The following is an 11,657-nucleotide window of genomic DNA, read 5'->3' as shown; positions in this document are numbered from 1 at the left end:
TTCAACTCTTTCAGCTTGAGGAATGCTGACCCTATTCTTTCCTTTTGGTTTTCTAACCCCAGGTCTTTGCACATTTCACTGTAATATTTTACTTTGTCTTTTCAGGCTGCCATTCGAAATCTTTTGTTCAGCCCTTTTACTTCCTCATTTCTTCAGTTAGTTTTAGATACTGCGCACTTAAGAGCAAGTTTCAGTATCTCTTCTGACATCCATTTTGTTCTTTTTCTACTTTCCTGTTTTATTTATTTATATAGTTTTGTTGCCTTCTTACATTCTTCATGTATGATTTCATACATGATTTCATTGATGTCATCCCACAACTCTTCTCTCAGTCATTAGTGTTTAGTGCATCAAATCTATTCTTGATATGGTCTCTAAATTCAGGCAAGATGTATTCAAGATTGTACTTTAACTTCTGTGGATTGTTTTGATTTTCTTCAGCGTCAACTTGAACTTGCCTATGAGCAATTGATGGTCTGTTCCACAGTCATCCTCAGGCTTTGTCTTAACTTACGATTTTTATATTATCCATCATCTCTTTTCACAGATGTGCTCAATTTTATTTCTGTGTAATCCATCTGGCAAAGTCTCAGATAGAGTCTTTCATTGTGTTGAATGAGTCATTGGTCTTTCAGGATTCTATAATTTCTATCAGCGAGGCCTTATTTTCCCACTACTGATCCTTCTCATTTGTTTCCAAGTTTTGCATTCCAATCGCCAGTAATTATCAATTTATCAATGTATAATGATTGCACATTCAATCAATTTTAGGCTACAGAAGTTCATAAAAATCACCAAATTCTTCATATTTAATATTAATGATTGGTGCGTATATTTGAATAATAGTCATATTTACTTATCTTCTTTGTAGGCATGTGGATATTAACACATCACTGATGAGTGACATCAGGATAGATCTTAAAATGTTCTTTTTGAGGATGAATAAAATATTGTTACTCTTCAATTTGTCACTGTATGCATAGTAGACCATATGATTGTTGGAATCTAAATGGCCAATACCAGCCCATTTCAGCTCACGAATGCCTAGGGTATTAATCTTCAAGCATTCTGGTTTTTTTTTTTTTTTTTTACAACTTCCAATTTCCCTTGATTCATAATTCCTGCATTTCAAGTTCTGGTTACTAATGGATGTTTGCAACTTTTACTTCTCGTTCTGGATTGTGCTACATCAACAAATGAAGGTACTAAAAGCTTTACTCTCTCCTTACCGTTAATGATGACCCTACTTTGGGGAAACATCTCTTCCCCTGTCGTATTTTGAGCACCTTCCAAACGGAGAGGCTTATCTTTGAACACTATATTTGACAATGTTTTCTTGCTATCCATGAAGTTTTCTATGTCTAATCGGTCAGTTTGTTTTACTGTTGTGGCTTGTGTGTTGCTATGATGCTACAAGCTATGTTGCTGATATTTCAAATACTAGCAGGGTCCCCATGGTGGGCATGCTTCAATGGAGCTTCCAGAATAAAATCTATTAGGAAAAAGGGCCTGCCAATTTTTTTTTCTTCTTGTTAGGTGCCATTGAGACAATTTTGAGTCATAGCAACCCCACATGACAGAGTAGAACTGGCCCATAAGTATTCTAGGCTGCATTCTTTCCTGGAGCAGATCATCAGGTATTTCTCCCACAGGACTGCTAAGTGGGTTTGAATCACAACCTTTCAATTAGTAGCCAAGTGCTTAACTCTTATGCCACCAAAGCTGCTTCAAATCAGAATAGTCAGGGTTAGGGTCTTCTTCCATGGCAATGATTTATAATTTAAGAACCCTGGGCTTGAGTTGGGTTTGAATTAATTCCTTTGCTGTGCCACAGGAATGCCCTGGCTTTTGTTTGTTTCTCTACAACCTTGAGGATTAGGCTTTGTTGTTATAACAGAGCCATAACAAGTAGAGTTGCAGGGTATAAGAGTGAAGATCTAGATTGAATCCATCATTTATTAGCTTCTAAGTCTTTTTTTTATACTAGTTTTTTTTAAGTCTTGACTTTTAAAAACATTTTTCGTCTGTTTTTTTGTTGTAGTTGTTGTTATTAAGTCCCCCCTCCCTTTTCCAGAGTGATTATTTTAAGCCCTCCTTTTTTTTTTTTTTTTTTTGGAGCAACCTGTTAGAGCAGGAGGCTCTGCTTTTCATTACCAAGCCACATTTTTTTTCACAGTTAGTGTTTTATTTTTCAAACAATTGTTCCGAAACATCACAGTAAGTAAGGCTGAAAGGTAATAGACAGTTTTATAAAGATAAATTGTATGCTAGCAAATCTAAAACTGAGACATTAGGCTTAATAAAATATCTGACATAAGTTATAAATCAAAACTCCATTTTGTTGCAAGCTCCTGATTCGCTATTCCTGAGAATGTAACCTTGACTTTGTCCCATTCTTGTGCATATGGCCTTGGGCCTCTGGCTGGGTAGAACCAGGGGACACTGGCCACCATCAATCATCTTGTTTAACTGGCCTGGCTTCCACCCCAAGCCACTCTTAGCAAATAAGAGTGGGGGTTAAGAATGTGGTTTAGCTATTCTTTGTAAATAAGGGTGGGGGTCAGGAACGTAATCGTAGGAGAAGTTTACCCATAATGTTCCAGGAAGAAGGTAGTTGAAAACAAAATTGACTGTGTGAGCATCACACACCATTCAGATGCAAAAAGAGCAAACGATTTTAAAATCTTTGTGGTTTTCCAGTAACTTCTTAGCATATAGACAATCAGAATATTTTACTGTCAGTTTCTCAAAGAGTAATAACCAATTTAAGGGCCCACATATATCCCTTAAGCCAATCATCTTAAAATCTCTGCTTAGAGGTAGCCTGCTTTCAACTTCCCTAAATCCTCAATTGCCAATCAGAAAAATTGTATTGTAAGTTATAAACGTTCCTGTTCATCTGCAATTTTCAGAAGCACTTGAATTAACTTTGCAGGATCATGTGTTTCCCCACTTTGAACTGTCTCGAGCCTCCAATAAATCTCTTTGCTTTTGTTTTAACAGAGTACAATTCTTATTTTTGACATTTTCTGGCATCAAATACATGGGATTCAAAGGCACATTATCTTCCGTGGCTCCCAGGACATTGTGGTTTCAGGGTCCTGGTACAACGGAGCCTCTTGTGATCTCAGTTCTCCCCAGATTTCAGGGGGTTGCCCCAGGTAAAAAGTCTTTTGAATCGAGCTTCTCGTCTGTGTTTTGATGATCTTCTAGAGTTACTGTGGCCTTTCTTTCATACTTTCATTTTCAGTTCACACTGAATATTTTGATGAGTTCATTGCCAAATAGGGTTTTTTGAGCCTGTTAACATTATACTCCTAGGTCTAATAAGCCACGAAAACAAAGGGCACAGGACAACCACTTAACAGCCAGTAGTGCAATCGCTATATACTAGACAATTAAAGACTCCTGTGACAGGACAAGGTGGATGTTAGACAGGCCAGAGCACTAGGCCCCCTGCCAGCCTCAAGCAAACACTCACACAAGAAAGGATGACATTTGTCTAAGGCAAACCCAGTCCCAACCCTGCAGTAAATCCCTCATAGGACTCTAATAGACTCTGGGAGAATCAAGGATTCAACCTATTAAGTTTGAATTTATTTTCTCTTCTTAATAGCCATTCAGGCTTGAGTGCACATTTAGATTTTGACAGCACGTGTAGTTCACTGTTTTAGTAAGATGGGGAATGCTGGCTCTAAGGACTCAGCAGGACCACCTTCAGGCACCTCAGCTGCTTATATGCACAAACATTTTAGCCAACTCACTTGCCTGTTTTTGGAGCACTGGCATGCATTTAAGAAGACAGTCTAGGGGATCCTTGGCCATTATGGGGTCCTTTTGAACTAAATAAAGTAATTTTCCTGCACTGTAAATTAGAAAATAAATGCTCCTGAATCAGGCAGGTACAATGGGATCCCTATTTTGATTGGTAACTGTAGGCCTCCAAAAGATATCGCGTCAGTAAAATTGCTTCTCTGCAAGGTACTGTTTCCAAATTAACTAAGGGAAATAAGGAATTGCAATGTCAAAATTCATCCCCTACTCCCTCTGTGCCATTGCTAGCTGCTACTCTTTTGCATCCATCTTTGCTTTGTTATTCTGCTGATAACACCTTATCTGATCTCCCTTTCTTTACAACAAAATCAGCCAATAAACCTCTGACTGAATAGTCTTTTAAAATCTGTTCTAGTACAGACACAAAACAACTTTCCTGTATTACTTTTCTCCTTTGTACACACTCAAAATTGCATTAAATTTTGGTAGATTTTCTTTTCTGACAATTCAGAAGGGATGAAACCAAAGTTTCACCCTCTTCTTAACATTCTTGATAAATGAGCTTGGATTTCCCCCTATCAGAATGTCAGTTTGGGATTTGTATTTAAAAACACAATAAGCTGAATATACTAGAAGTAATCTTAAATTTCAGTGGTTTCTTTAGTAAAAATAATTTTCCATCAGCTCTGTCTTTTTCCTTCTACTTCAAGTAAATGAGTTTCTGTTTGTGTTGTCTTTACTTTCCTTTTTTGAGGAACTATTGAGTCGGAATCTACTCGATGGCACTGGGTTTGGGTTTTTTTTATTGTTTGATAGTCAGGTTTGTCAGAGGGTCTAAGATCCCTCCATCTGAGGCTCTGGCAAGTTAATAAATTTTATCTAGAACCTGTTTTTCCATTGCCTTGTGTTGATGTTACCTAAATTTGCTATATGCATTTCAAGAAACTAGGTTCCACATATATGTGTCTTGTTTGGTATTGTCTAAGCCTGGTTTTTGAGCTGGTGTCACACACAAGTGAATTTATACACATTTTGTTTTATTCTGAGAGCTTGTGTCTAGTCTAGAATATTTGTATCTAGGTTTCTGTCTTGTATTAGGTTAAAGGCCATGGCTGGTGTCTTTCATGGGGTTGCATAAAATTTCAATTCTTTTCTCTTCCAAGAAAGTCTGCTTCTTACATCTGTCTTATTATTTGGACTTTTAGTAGCTACTTTGAGAAATTTTTATATGAATTGGTCTATTTGAAATATACACACAAAAAATGGCAGAATTTTTTTTATTGCAAAAAGCCCTTAAAAAGAGACAAGTTACTGTACATTGCTTCTCTAAAGGACCCTATAAAGCATGCAAAAATGACCTTGTGAAAACAGAATATTTTCCTACCTCTGGAAGGTGTGTGTTATAATATTCTTTTAGAAAATGTTATTTGTTCAGTTTAGTGATAAATAAGCACTTATATATATATATTTAATATAAATTTAGTAGTCTGAATATTTCCATGAATTAATGAAAGTAAACTTGTTTTGACAAAGATTTTTATGTCCTGTAGCATATATGGGAACCCTGGTGGCGTAGAGGTTAAGTACTATGGCTGCTAACAAAAGGGTCGGCAGTTCAAATCCGCCAGGCTCTCCTTGGAAACTCTATGGGGCAGTTCTATTCTGTCCTATAGGGTCGCTATGAGTCAGAATCGACTCGAAGGCACTGGGTTTGGTTTTGGTTTTTGGTAGTGTGTATATATATATATATATATATATATATATATATATATATATATAATCTTAAAAGCAAAACATTCCTAAGTAACTTAAGCTAGGTATTACATGAAATGTGTTTTATTTAAGGAAAAATGGTAATTCTGTGTTAAAATAAAATTAGTATTTCTAGAATGAGAAAAGGGAGGCATGAGACTAGGCTAGAGGGAAAAATGGATATCCAAGAATTAATGCATTAATTTACAAAATCACTAAACAGTTTGAGCATTTACTGGGTAAAATAAAAGTCTATGATACAGAAAAGGTAAAACTGTTTACCAAGAGATAGTAAAGAATAGTAAATGGGAAAGTATTTGGTTATATTTTGTCTTTCAGAATAACCAGGCCAACTTAAACATATGTAAATTAACTGAGATGGCCAATTTTCTTCTCTGATAATGAGAAAAAAGATTGGGAGGGTGGGACAGGATCAGGTTTCCTCGTTCCCAGTCTTTGAGGCCATGAAGCACCAGGAAAGCTTTTAAAGGATCTCTCCCAACTAGGAAAAGACTTCCAAAACAAAATAGGACAAATGCTGTTCTACTGCAATTATCAGAAACTAGGTGGCTCACCATCCAAATAAATGTAAACAAGTTCTCTCTATTGTAGATGAATTATTAGAAACCAAAAACAGAAATCATAATGAGACATACCTAAAATGAATGAAAATATAGACCCTTAAACAAAATTTATTTTAACAGTAATTATGTTTTGAGGTATAGAGGCTTAAAACAATTTGCAAGATCTTTAGATAACTTACTGATATTAAATTCAGTTAATATTCAAGTTGATATAATTTTGGTTTTTATACCATAGAGAAAGATACATATATTTTTATCTGCTGATGAACGTGTTCATTATTGCCACTTAGGGCGTTACACTATATGAGATATGCAACAAAAGACAAAGTTTAAAAAACTTACTAAAAAGGGAATTTATCTGATATGGTCAAAGATTTTATCTGTCTAGCTACAAGTTTGATAGATTATGAGAATTTTTTTTTTATTGTGCTTTAGTGAAAGTTACAATTCAAGTCAGTTTCTCATACAAAAACTTATGCACACATTGTTATGTGACCCTAGTTGCTCACCCTAAAATGTGACAGACACTCCTTCTCTCCATTCTGTATTTCCCATGTCATTCAACCAGCCCCTGTCCTCCTCTGCCTTCTCATCTTGCCTCCAGACAGGAGATGCCCACATAGTCTCATGTGTCTACTTGAGCTAAGAAGCACACACCTCACCAGTATCACTATATATATATGTATATATATATATATATATATATATATATATATATATATATATATCATAGCCCAGTATAATCTTTGTCTGAAGAGTTAGCTTTGAGAATGGTTTTATTTTTGGGCTAACAGAGATTCTGGGGGCTATGACCTCTGGGGTCCCACCAGACTCAATCAGACCATTATGTCTGGTTTTTTTACTAGAATTTGAGGTCTACATCCCACTTTTCTCCTGCCCCATCAGAGATTCTCTGTTGTGTTCCCTGTCAGGGTAGTCATTGTTGGTAGCCAGGCACCATCTAGTTCTTCTGGTCTCAGGCTGATGAAGTCTCTGGTTTATGTGGTTCTTTCTTTCTCTTGAGCTCATATTTTCCTTATGTCTTTGGAGTTCTTCGTTCTTCTCTGCTCCAGATGGGTTGACACTAATTGATGCATCTTAGATGGCCACTTGCTAGCTTTTAAGACCCCAGACACCACTCACCAAAGTGGGATGCAGAACTTTTTATTAATATATTTTGTTATGCCAGTTGACATAGATGTCCCCTGAAACCATGGTCCCCAGACCCGTGCCCCTGCTACTCTGCCCCTCAAAGTGTTTAGTCATATTCAGGAAACTTCTTAGCTTTTCTTTTAGTCCAGTTGTGCTGACTACCCCTGTATTGTATGTTGCCTTTATCCTATCTAATTAGTGAATACACCTCTCCTTCCCTCACTCCCTACCCTTGTAACCATCAAAGAACGTTTTCTTCTGTGTATAAACCTTTTCTTCAGTTCTTATAATAGTGGTTTCATACAATATTTGTCCTTTTGAGACTGACTAATTTCGCTCAGCATAATGCCTTCCAGATTCCTCCATGTTATGAGATGTTTCACGTATTCTTCATTGTTCTTTATCGTTGCATAGTATTCCATTGTGTGAATATACCATAAATTGTTTATCCATTCATCTGTTGATGGGCTCCTTGGTTGTTTCCATCTTTTTGCTATTGTAAACAGTGCTGGAATGAACATGGGTGTGCATATATCTATTCGTGTGAGGGCTCTTATTTCTCTAGGATATATTCCAAGGAGTATGATTGCTGGGTCTTATGGTAGTTTTATTTCTAGCTTTCTAAGGAAGCATCAAATGTTGTAGAAAAATGAAAAATGGGACATTGCTGAATTTTGGGAATTGTAATTTATTAAAAACATGGCATGTTAATGCACTTACAGTTCCTACCTTATGAAACAAAGGCACATAACATAGGCTATTACATGTTAAAATTTTGAAAATGACTTAAAGATCAATGATAGTTCAGAGATTGGAAGAACAGGTTATCTTTGAATAATACAAGAACATTTAATTAGTGATGTGATCACTTAGTCATAAAGGAAGGAAAAAATGTGGTTAAGAGGAATCCAAAGATAACATTGAATGCCAGAGTGTAACAGAGAATCAGAAATGAAGAGAGTTCCACATATTGTCTGTGATAACAGAATATGCTCAAGTGTGATACCTACACTGGGGACTATTACTTGAGAAGTAATTGGAGTGAAAAGAATTGGGGAAATGATTGATAAAAATATACGTTATTGCATACTTAACGTGGTATATCACATAAGTAGTAGTCAGAAAGAAAATATTCCTATTCCTACAGGTAACAGGAAGAGACTGAAATGAGAATGGAGAGTGATCCACAGTCAGAAACCACAGCTCTTTATTCACACAAAATGGGAGTGCTTAGCTCTAAGTGACTTTACTCTGAGTAGCTTGAAAAAATGATAAAAGTAAGAAAAATATAAGGTAGCTGATTAGAGGATTGGTGGGTGCATGTGTGTGTGTCAGAAGATAATATTTGTAGTTTTAAACATGTTAAGGTTAAGATGATAGTAATATAATAACCAAATTAGATATCTATTGTCAGAAATACTGAAAGTAAGCCCTTCCCTTGCACAGAAAGGGGAACTGAAAATGGATGTGGGCACAGGAAAGTAAGAGAAGCAGAGAAATACAGAGTAAATGGAAACCAAAGTCAAAGAAGAGCAAAATGATCAAGCTAAGGAGTTATATCAGGATAAGTGTTATGGCAAATAAGGTAATAAAGTAAAAGAAAACTGAATTAGAAGGTTAGATACAGATACAGGAACAAATAAAAATGAATGCATGTATATATATATACACACACATAGGTGATATACGTTATATGTGCTATAGATATATATGGGTATAAGTATAGCTATGTGTATGTATATGGATATGGGTATAGAATGTGACCATAGGTCCAAATTTACTTTCGACATACACAATTTATACCTCTTACACCATTGCAATTATTAACAGTTCCCTAATTTAAAAAAGTCTATTTTTATGATAAATTTTATATTCCCTGTGGATAGTGATAGATATAGTTGTATAAAAAAAATAGACAAAAATATAGACATACGTATGTGTATGTGTTTATAAATTTCTATATATACGTAGCCATATCCTCTCTATAAAAAAACAGAAAATTATTCTTTCTATGAATTCTTCTACTCCTTCCTATAAATTCAGTCTAAGTGGGTAACATTGTCTTAAAATCATGTTTGTCCTACATAGATCTTATGGCATAAAATCTTTCTAAGTGCTCCTTTCAACTCAGTGTTTCTCAGCCTGTAGATGATGGGGTTTAACATTGGGGTAATGACCCCATTCAGCATTGAGATGAACCTGTCTCCAGCTGGGAAGTTGTAACTGGAAGAGAGGTAGGTATATGTAAATATAATTGTATCACAGAACAATCAAACAACAAGGAAGTGGGAAGCACACGTGGAGAAGGCCTTGTGCTTGCCTTCCACTGACTGTATCTTAAGGATGGTGGGTAAGATGTAGATATAAGAGATACCAGTGATCAGGGAGGTGCTGATGCCCAAGACATCTCTAGCACTAAGAGAAATATTTCTGCCACATATGTGGACGAGCAGGACAATGCCACCATGGGAAAGATGTCACAATAGTATTGGCTGACCCGATTGGACTTACAAAAAAGACAGGCAGAACATGAACACAGTGTGCAGAAGGGAATTCAGAAAATCTGCTGCCCAAGCCACAGCCATGGGATGGAAACAGCACCCATTTTTCATGATGAGGGTGTAACAAATGGAGAAACATATGGCCACAAAATGGTCACAAGCTATGATGGTGAGAAGGAAGACTTCAGTCCATGCCAGGGCTACCAGAAAAAAAGATGCAAAGCACACCCAACAAAAGAAATGCTTTGCTTCTCATTCAAGAGGTTCTTGAGCATTTTGGGAACAGTAGCTGATGGGTAGAAAATGCCTAAAAGGGACAAATTTGCCAAAAAAAAGTGTACATGGATGTGCACAACTTTTTCTCAGTCTCAATGGCAAGGAGAATGGCCCCATTTATCACCAAGATGAAATGCTATATGCCAGCAAAGACCACAAAGAGACATTAGTGCATCTCCAAGAGGTCAGAGAGCCCTCAAAATTGTGTTAATGGAAATCATATAAACCCAAAGGTTTACCCCATTTCCCTAACTGGATACATCACATTATTTTCTAGTCCCTGTACCTCCCAAACAGTATAGTTTTACTCCTTTCTTCAGAGCAATTTGAACACCCTTATTTCTCAGACTACAGACTAAGGGATTGAGAAGGGGTGTGAGCACTGTGTAGAGAAGTGATAAAATCTTGTTCAGATTGATTGTTTTTCCTGATGCTGGTGTCATGTACACCACAACCATGGTGCCATAAAACAAACACAACAATCAAGTGGGAAAAGCAGGTGGAAAAGGCTCTGTATCTCCCTATAGAAGAAGAAATCTTTAAAATGGAGGACAGAATACAACCATAAGATAATAAGGTCCAAAGAAAAGGAGACAAGGATAGAAATGATGAAACAAAGGCCACCCTCTCCATCATTGTAGTGTCTGTGCAGGAGAGCTTCACCAGTGGGAAGAAGTCACAGAAGAAATCATCAAAGATGTGGGGACCACAGAAGGTTAATGTGGCAAGCAAAATCAGTACAGCTCCCTCAAACAGAAAACAACCAATCCATGATCCAACTGCCAGCTTGACACAAGTTCTGATGTCCATAAGCACTGAGTATCTCAGGGGCCAACAGATGGCCAAGTAGCGATCATAGGACATGACAGCCAGATGAAAACACTCTACAGTGAGCAGAGCCCCAACAGCATAGAGTTGCACTACACAGGCAGTAAAGGAGATAGTGACGCCACCAGCCAAGATCTCCTTCAGCAGCTGAGGGAGAATGCTGCTTGTGTACCCAACATCCACACAGGAGAAGTGGCACAGGAAGAAAAACACTGGAATATGTAGGTGTGGACTTTTCTGGACTGGGAGGATCAGCAACAGGTTACCACAGAGTGCGACAAAAAAAAAAAAAAAAAGGCTCAGGAACAACGGGAAAAGGGCAGTCCCAACTTCTTTGAGGTCCCCAAATCCCAGCAAGATCACATAAGTAATAACCCATTGAAACCCATTGCCATTGAGAAGTGGAGATATTTCCTCTCTTGTTGTCTTCCATCTTAGGACAAAGATAAAAAATATAATATTGCTGGGTGAAGTAATTTAAAATGACATATGTTCAAGGGAACCTGTTGCTGCATAAACAGGATAACACTTGTATTTTCTAGTAAGCCCAATGATGTTATTCTTCTCTAAAAAATTTTTTCTCATCTCTAAACTGGCATCCTAGATCATAGTGTTATGTCTTTCATTCTGATCCAACATGTGAAAAATGCCTAGAAGCCAGGTCAGTTTGGGGTAAGAGCTATAAAAAATGAGTGTGAATAAGCTTTGGTAATTTAACTTTTAATTCTGCTTATCAGTGAAGCTCTTTTACCTCTTTCATACTCTGTACAGCTTTACTGTGTTGTTGTTG

At 36.8% G+C, this 11,657-nt stretch overlaps 1 pseudogene; it reads right to left on the bottom strand.

The window, feature by feature from the left end:
* Nucleotides 1–9,331: 9,331 nt before the first annotated feature.
* LOC100661682 (olfactory receptor 1G1-like) lies at nucleotides 9,332–10,497 on the bottom strand (annotated as a pseudogene).
* Between the last annotated feature and the right edge of the window lie 1,160 nt (nucleotides 10,498–11,657).

Source organism: Loxodonta africana, chromosome 16 (genome assembly GCF_030014295.1).
Source record: "Loxodonta africana isolate mLoxAfr1 chromosome 16, mLoxAfr1.hap2, whole genome shotgun sequence".
NCBI classification, from domain to species: domain Eukaryota; kingdom Metazoa; phylum Chordata; class Mammalia; order Proboscidea; family Elephantidae; genus Loxodonta; species Loxodonta africana.
Note: the sequence above shows the minus strand (reverse complement) of the source record. Positions and strands in the feature narration are given on the sequence as shown.